At 37.3% G+C, this 8844-nt stretch overlaps 1 long non-coding RNA gene across 1 annotated transcript; it reads right to left on the bottom strand.

The window, feature by feature from the left end:
- Positions 1-7035: 7035 nt before the first annotated feature.
- LOC139198458 (uncharacterized) lies at positions 7036-8551 on the bottom strand. The gene is made up of 3 exons (XR_011583988.1): positions 7573-8551; positions 7334-7455; positions 7036-7224 (listed from the first exon to the last, which is right to left on the bottom strand). It is a non-coding gene; the product is annotated as an uncharacterized lncRNA (long non-coding RNA).
- Positions 8552-8844: the final 293 nt, after the last annotated feature.

The following is an 8844-nucleotide window of genomic DNA, read 5'->3' as shown; positions in this document are numbered from 1 at the left end:
GACACACGGAATTGTAAAACTCCCCGGATCTTTGCATTTGGGGGGTAGTTTGCGTTGCAAGATGGCGGAGACATTTTCACCTACCTTTACAACCTCCTTGGTCGAAATCCTCTTCCTAGTGGTGCACAACTCCTTTAAAAACTTGGCGTATCTCGGAACTTGCTTGATTGCATCCAAAAGGGGTATGTTAACTTGAACTTTCCTAAGTGTCTCAAGGATGTCCTTTTCAGCTTCTTCCTTCTTTGTTTGCATAAACCTGCTAGGAAAAGGAATATTCGAAGGAAAAACATTAGTAGGAACTGAATTTGACACATTCTTACCCTTATTGGACGAATTGGACAGATTTGGAGCCATGGAGGCTTGCGGCATAGGTGTGTCCACCTTTGCCGTGGGTAGGCCTTCTTTCTCCTCTTCAAATTTTAGTTTTTCATCCTCTTTGGGACCTGATGTTGATGGTTTAGAACCTGCCCCAACTTCTTTTCCACTTCTCAACAATATGGCTTTTGCACTTTCGAACCCTCCCTTCGGATTTGGAATGGTAGAACTAGGAAGTTGGCCTTGGTCTCGAAACTTCCCTACAAAATCTGCAATCTACCCAATTTGTTTCTCCAAGTGATCCACCCTTTTGTTTTGGTTTTGCATTGCTTGGGTGTGATCGTCTTGCCCATGAGATAACTTGGTTAGTATCTTAAGAAGTGCATCATTATCTAGAGACGTACCTGAAGCATTTGGGGCAGATTGTGGTTGGACTTGAGGGGGTGCGTATGGTTTGGTGTAGAAACCCGGGGGTTGTTGCCTAAAGCCTCCTTGTGGTTGGGATTGTTGTGGCTCCCTCCACTTAAAATTTAGGTGGTCTCTCCAACCGGGATTGTAGGTATTGAAATATGGATCGTTTCTTGGTTGATTTTGGCTTTGAAACCCAATGGCATTCACGCTCTCCCATCCACTATTCTCAATGAGTTGAGGACATTTTTCGGAGGCATGTCCTTGGATAGAACATACGCCACACACCATTGGTCCTTGAATCTTCATTCCCTCGGCCATCTGAGAAACAATGGAAGTAAGATTAGCTAACTGAGATTGAATATTGGATGTGGAACTTACCTCATGCACTTGTTGCCGTGGGGGTCCTCTTTGGCCTACGCCCTCGTATTGTTGAACGTTCAATGCTCGATTAGCAATCAAGATCTTGGCAGCCATGGGTGTTTTGTCCACCAATGCTCCACCTGCCGAAGCATCGAGCATTTGACGTTCAAGTGGTAGGAGCCCCTCGTAAAAGTATTGGAGAAGTAGTTCCTCCTTCATCTGATGCTGTGGACAAGAAGCAACAAGTGATTTAAAACGTTCATAATAAGTGGGAAAAGACTCACCTTCCTCTTGCTGAATACCACTTATCTTTTTACGAAGAAGGATGATTCGAGAAGTTGGGAAGAACTTCTCCAAAAATGCCCTCTTCATACTCTTCCAAGACGTAACTGTTCCAGGAGCCAATTCGTATAACCAATCCTTGGCTTTGTCCATCAAAGAGAATGGAAAAGCCTTCATTTTCAAAATACTTCCGTCGACGTTAACCGCAGTCATACTTGAACAAACCACCTCAAACTCTTTCAAATGCTTGTTAGGGTCCTCCATGGACAGCCCATGGAACTTTGGAATGTGGTGGAGCAAACTTGACTTTAACTCGAACTCTTCGGTTTTACCTTGAGCAGCCGTGGGATATTGGATACACAAGGGTGCGGCATTATCCAATCCCGAGGCGGAAAGCTCCTTGAGTGTACGGTTGTCTATGGCCATGCCTTGCTCTTCTTCACCCACTTGTGCCGTGGGTTCCTCCTCCTCTTCTAGAACTTGTTCTTCAAGGTCAGGTTCCGGGCTAGGTGGGTTAGACTCTTGTTGGTTCCTCCTTCTTCTCAAAGTTCTCTCAAAATCGTTGTCAAAGTCCAAAATATGCTCACGAACAGGTTGGGAACTTCGAGTCATGCACTAGTACCTAAAAACAAAGAAACAAAACAAATCAGCAAGTAAGATAGAAAACAAACGAAAAATAAAAAGAAAAAAACGAGGGATTAGCAAAGTTGCTAATCCCCGGCAACGACGCCAAAATTTGATGCGTAAATTAACTAAACACACAAATTAACCCTCTTGTTGACAATTGTAGTATGGATAAGTAGGGATCGTTCTTAAACCGGGGATTAGGAGGGATTGCTAAAACACTCTAAACTGACTCAAGTATGTAAAACAAAGTTTAAAACACTAAACTAGACTCAAAGAATGAAAAACTAAACTCTAAAACACTAAAACAAACCAAAAGACTCAAAACAGCACAAAAACACTCAAAACTGCCTTAAAACACTTTCTGGGCAGTTTTGGGACTCTAACACAAACTTGGACGAAATTTGGTTTCCTAATGACCTAAAACACTTAAAAACATAATCTAAGACAAGTTCTAATTAATATGACTCAAAGAAATAAGGTGGGGTTGATTTTGGACGAAAATAATTAAATTAAGACAAGAACAATGAAAACAGATTCTTAGACAAAATTAGGTGAATTGATGAGATATGGGGTAACTAGAGGGTTCTTCTCCACACATGATACACTTGAATTCAAAATTGATTTCCAATTGCTTCTTTCAATAAACCATGAACCTCGACGCCCTAGGTTAACTGTGATAGCACTTTTTTAACCTTCAAGTCTTCCTTAAGTTAGTGAATTGGATGGGGATGCACATGCAACAACTCAAAACATTCTCTAAAAGTTCTTTACGTGAAAAGCACAATAAAGATACAATCAAAGATCATTAAGCTTCATGAAAACTATAAGCATTGACGAGGCAATTGTTACTATGAAAAGCATGAAACGTTTGCCAAGAATTCACTTAACACGATCGTTTATAAGCGACCTCCACTACTTGCAAATATAAGGTTGTAACTATTAGGTGAAACTTCCTTATATTTTAGCTTCAAATTCCTGCATGAAAACTAAGTTGGCCACCTTAATCAACACACAAAAATAAGTCATCAATCAAACGGTTAAGCGAATTGCATTCACAATTCATGAAATAATAATTAGACGTAATCAATTCATCTTGCAAGCATAATCATGGTATTGAATAACCCCCTAGCCAAAAAGGCTTAGTTCCTCATGTTCACAAAACAAAGGAAAACAGATTTATACATTGTAAATATAAGAAAGAGAACACCTAAATATTCCAACGATTCAATGTTGAACAGCTAGAACCTTCAAGCACTTCTTCTTCCTCTCCTTTGCTGCGGCACAAGGGTTGGGGATGAATTTGGGGAGTTATGGATGATATAGAAGGATGGAATTAAGGTTAGGATGAATGTAGGGGTCGGCTAGGGTAGTTTCTGGGCAGAAAATATGAGGAATGGTGAAGTATGGATGTGGTAGAGAGTGGGGATAGCTTTCTGGCGTGAATGGTGAATGAATGAATGTTTTGTGGCTGCAAAAGAGAGTTTATTTAAAGGATTTCAGGAATTAAAACCCTAGGTTATTTAGGTAATCAGAAATTAAGTCTAAGGCTTCTAGAAATAGGAAACAAAATCAGAAAATTAAAGGAAAGGGCAAGGGATATGCGGCACAACCTTAATGCATAGAATCAGGAAAGACCCCTCTCCCTTGCATGGCAAGGAAGGGGAAAGAGCAAGGAAGTGCGACAAAGGTTGATATTATGCAAGGAATGTGTGTTTGATGTCCTAGAGTGCTTAGGAAGCCTTCAAAGTTGATAACACTTAGGGACACTTAGGAAAGGTCAAACCAAAGTAGGAAACCTTGGCTTAACTTTCCTACTTCAAGTAGGAATCCTTATTGGAGTAGGAATCCTTGTTCTTTTAGGAATCCTCGTATGAGTAGGAATCCTTCGTTGATTAGGAATCCTAACTTCTTCAAATCTTCAATTACGTCCATTCCTTTTGCTCCAATCATGTGATACTCATTCCAAGCCCAATTTTTGCTCCAAAAAGCTCCAAAATGCATCTTCTTGCATCCTTTGGCCTTAAATATGAAAACACACAAAAGTGACTTTAAACACTAAGATAAGTAAAGAAACACAACGTAAAAGCATGAGAACAAGCCAATTAAGTCGCATAAATATGCTCCTATCAGTCAATCTCATAGATTATTTGTTATAAAAACCTACTAATTTATTAGCAATGAACAAGTAAAAAATAATTTCTTAGATATTGAGGAGGAATGTGGAATGAATATAGTGTGCAATTAAACACATGTTATGATTATTGTTATTTTTGTCAGACGAGATTATGGTTGTGTGGAATTTCCCCAACATTGACTTTTGAGTTTTCTTTTTTTATACAACAATATTGAGGTGGGAACTAGGAACAATCAAATGCTGAATCTCGAGTACAAAAGTAAATACTCTTAATCGACTAAGTAACAAATTTCTAGAAAACAAAACTGAATTTAAAACTTGGAGAAATTTATGTTGATTCATGAAATTTTACTGGAACCAATTGATAATCATTGCAAAATCGAATTTTCAATCCCACAAACTTTTGCTCCACTTGCAAACAGGCTTTGCTTGTTCAACTTTGGGACAATCCAAAAAATTTAGAGTTAAGGGTTTCCAAAGAACATTCATTAGTGCATATGGAATTCACCTTAGTATAACGTGGAATTCAAGGATCAAACAAACAAAAGATAATGATAAGGAGACACAAATTTTTTAGTCAAATTTACAAATCAAATAATGTGTCACTAATATGAAATTAGAATGCCAATCAATACTTAAGTAATGGTCCAATCATCAACCACCATGTCATTTTGTTCACAAATTTGGTTTAAAAATTTAGTCTCTCTAGCATTACCCAACGAACGAATCAAAACGGTCTCAACAAATAAGTTAATCATATAGTGGTGCTGTATTTTCTTCCTAAATTTATGAGCTAAATGAATTCTTTCGATATGTCTCAGATTTTGATCTACCATATGTATTGAACAAAATTTAACACAACATAAAGAGGTTGTTAGCAGTAATATAAAGCACAAAATGTACAAAACATTAATCGAAAAACATATCACCACAAAGCTTTTGTAAGCGTTGAAAATACAGGCTACTTGCATACATTCTTTTCAATGTACATGTGTGAATACACTATTTTTAAAAATTCAAATGTCTAATGTATGCATTGTTGATAAATCTTAATATTATCTAACGTTAAAGGTGATTGTTTGTTATTTATATATTTTTCACTGATATGTCCACCGATAACGATTTTATTACCGATAAATTCGTAATTATGAACTACCAATATGTCTACCAATATCGATATTTAAATCTTTACCCACATATTACCAGTGCCAATGCTAGAAATTGTTGCTAGTCACCGTCATTGTGGCCTAAAATTTTTCTAGTCGCTGATAAATGTCAAGTCACATGGACCTAAAAAAAAAAATATATATATATATATATATATATATATCTACAACTTTTTCATTTTGCAATTATATTTTATTATGTGAGTTTATTGTTTACATTTAGACCCAGCTTTGATTGGCCAATCACCGGAAAATTTGATCAACCAGTTGCAGGAAATAGTTGACCAGTTGGAAAAACATGCTAGGATTGAATGGCAATCATGTAATTATATTGAATTCTAGAATTTATAAAAGGGAACTTTAACGAAAAGCACCCGGTACTGTTCACTTTAACGAAAAACCACATTTTTACACTAAAAAGTCAATCCTGGTACTATTCATTTTACCCTTTATTTTGTCCTTATCATTAAAACTCAAAGTTTTCAAGCCCTTTTCATTAGTTTTCCTTTTATAAAATTGTATTGGTTGACTTTTCCATTGGTACATAAACTAAACACATGGTATTTAGCTAAAAGTTTTCTTAAAATTGGTACTTAAAACTACCATATTCCTGGGGAAAACAAGTTATATTGGCATGTATAACCACTATTTTGCAAAGAGGCCTAGGTGGCCACTTAGGTGCTAGGTAAAGGTCATGAGCGTTTACAAAATCGATGACGCCTCTAGGCGGTCTTAGGCGGTTCAATTTTTTATTTAGGTTAATGCATTTGAAGATAATATTCTTGTAAAATAATTATGGACGTTGTTTTGAAGATAATACATATTTTATTTTATATATTCATTAAAAAAATTGCTGAAAAAAGAAATTCATTTGTATAGAAAACCTCTTGTATAGTCAATTTCAATACAATCAAATAGCAAGACATTGTATGCCTTGTTTGGAATACAGTACTACCAAATATGTAAGTTTTGCACACTGAGACTACGACTAGCTAAAACATTTGCTACAAAGTTTACTTCTCTGAAAATGTGAGACCATTGTATAACTTCAAACGAAGAAACTCCTTAAAAATTATTCTTAGTTCCCAGGGAACTCCACTCAAACCTTGAACAGCATTGACGGTCAGTTTTGAATCTACCTCCACTAGATACAAGCAAAACCTTTGTGTTTTCCACATTTCAATGCCTTCCTCAATGTCATAGCTTCAACCACCGGGATGGTTTTCTTTTCCAAATTTAGAGCTCCATCAACAATAGGTAGACCTTGATCATTTCGACAAATACTATGACCACTGTGTTCGCCCTTGAAATTCACCATGGGCATCGCGGGCATGCTGAAAATTTACTCGAACACTAAACTGGAGGGTGCAAGCGTGTCTAGGGGTGGGCACGGGCCGGGCCGGGCCCATTTTGGAGGGACCAGACCAGACCTGGGTGCAAAGGAAACGGGCCGGGCCGGGCATTATAGTTTTGAATATAAGAACCGAACCTTACCCGGCCAGGTTGAAACGGGCCGGTTCGGGCCGGGTCCACGGGTCCTTGGTTTTTTTTTTTCTTTGGGTTATTAAAAAAAAAATTGCACAGAATGCAACTGCACAGATTGTTGCAATTTGCACAGATTGCTACAATTTGCAAATTTTCACAGATTGCTGCAATTTGCAGTTTTGTACAGATTGCATTTGCCCAGATTGCTGCAATTGCACAGATTCTTTCTATGATTCTACCATGGCACTACCAATGTCGAAAATAACAACACATCCAAATTCCGAGAGTCCAAAAAAACAAAAGAACAACACATCGTCCAAATTCATAGATTAACAATACATCCAAAATAACAACATTACATCGTCCAACATCTAAAAATCAAATCAACATACAAAAATCATACCACATCCAACGTCCACGTTCCAACAACATTCCTCATTGAATCTGTAAGGAAAAATAGTATATAAACATGACATTTTTAACGTCCAACATCAAACTATTCTCATTGAATCATTGAAATTTAAAGTTTATTCATTTGAGTTTAAAATATTACCACAATTCATTTTCCTTTATTCGTTCGACTTGTTTGAGGAGCTTCAATTTCAGGAACACTTGGTGAGATTGTTGAACTTGTAGGTGTAGATATAGTATTTGCTGCTCTTCTTCTGTTATATTCTACAACAAAGAACAAAAGCATGTTAATTGTAACAGGATGTTAGACATACAGACACTCATCATAACAAATAATTGGTAACTGAAAACCATAACAAATACAAAGTAAGTTACACATACCGAGCTGTTATAAGTGATGAATCACCAGTGGATATGTGTCCAGCACTTGAGATATGATATCTTTGTACCGAGCTGTTAAGGAGCACTCGTGCCCTCAAGAAAAAGTGATACAATTGAGGCAAGCTTAAATATGGTTATGGTGTCAATTTACAAAATAGTGAATGAAGAAGGGCTGCATGTTTGTTCCACAAACGTGCATCAGAAATGTGCATCATTTCCACTTTCATTTAACACTTCCAAATACCAATACAGAAATTTGAGTGTTCCTAATCCTAATTGCCTTGCTATGATTCATGGGTAACCTACATTAGCATTCACTGCACACTATTTCTGAAATTAATTATTCGGTCTAGCTTCAAGTATTCTGTCTCAAATATTCACTGCACATATGTCTTTACCAACGAAATCAAATAGCAGCTCAACAAAAAAAAGAATCCAAAAGAGGTACCATGCAAAGGATTTGCATTACACAAGTTTACCTAAATTGATCAGAAAGTCAGAACAGTGGCCATGAGGGCTTCCTGGCAAGCAGGACAAAGCCAATTGCATATTGAAATTCGAAAGTCTGGTTTTTCTATCACATATTTACAGAATAATAATACAAAAATCTAAGGCACCTATGCATTTCCACTTTCATTTAACACTTACAAATACCAATATTTACAGAACAATTATCACATATTTACATTTTACAGAATATTTGAGAGTCAATAACAGGATTCAAATAGTTGCCTAGGGTTTTTACTTAGATACGAATCACTCAGTCCACAAACCAATAATACGAATCAAATAAAAGAGAGAAGCGAGATTGTTTGTTAGGGTTTTTACCTGAGAACGAAGAGGCTGCGACGAGAGAGAGAGTGTGCGAATTCAAAGAGGAGAGATTTGAGGTTCTGCCGTTGTGTTGGTGCAGCGTTGGAGTCAAGGGATATGGATTCGAGGTTTTGCCATTGTGTGACTGACTGTGAGAGACTGATCTGAATCTGGAAAATGGAAACCTGGACTCGGTAAGGGTAGGGTTGAAAACTTGAAACTCAGATACGAAACCAATAATACGAATCAAATAAAAGAGAGAAGCGAGATCGAATTGTTTGTTAGGGTTTTTACCTTAGAAACAAGAGGCTACGAGTCTGCGACGAGAAAAAGAGAGAGTGCGAATTCGAAGATGAGAGAATCAAGGTTCTGTAGTTGTGTTGGTGCGGCGTCGGACTTGGAGTCAAGGGATATAGACTGACAGATGGTGGTGGAGAGGTGGGAGTGAGTGACTGTGAG

The sequence above is a fragment of the Malus domestica genome, chromosome 08 (assembly GCF_042453785.1).
Source record: "Malus domestica chromosome 08, GDT2T_hap1".
In the NCBI taxonomy this organism is placed as follows: Eukaryota; Viridiplantae; Streptophyta; class Magnoliopsida; order Rosales; family Rosaceae; genus Malus; species Malus domestica.
Note: the sequence above shows the minus strand (reverse complement) of the source record. Positions and strands in the feature narration are given on the sequence as shown.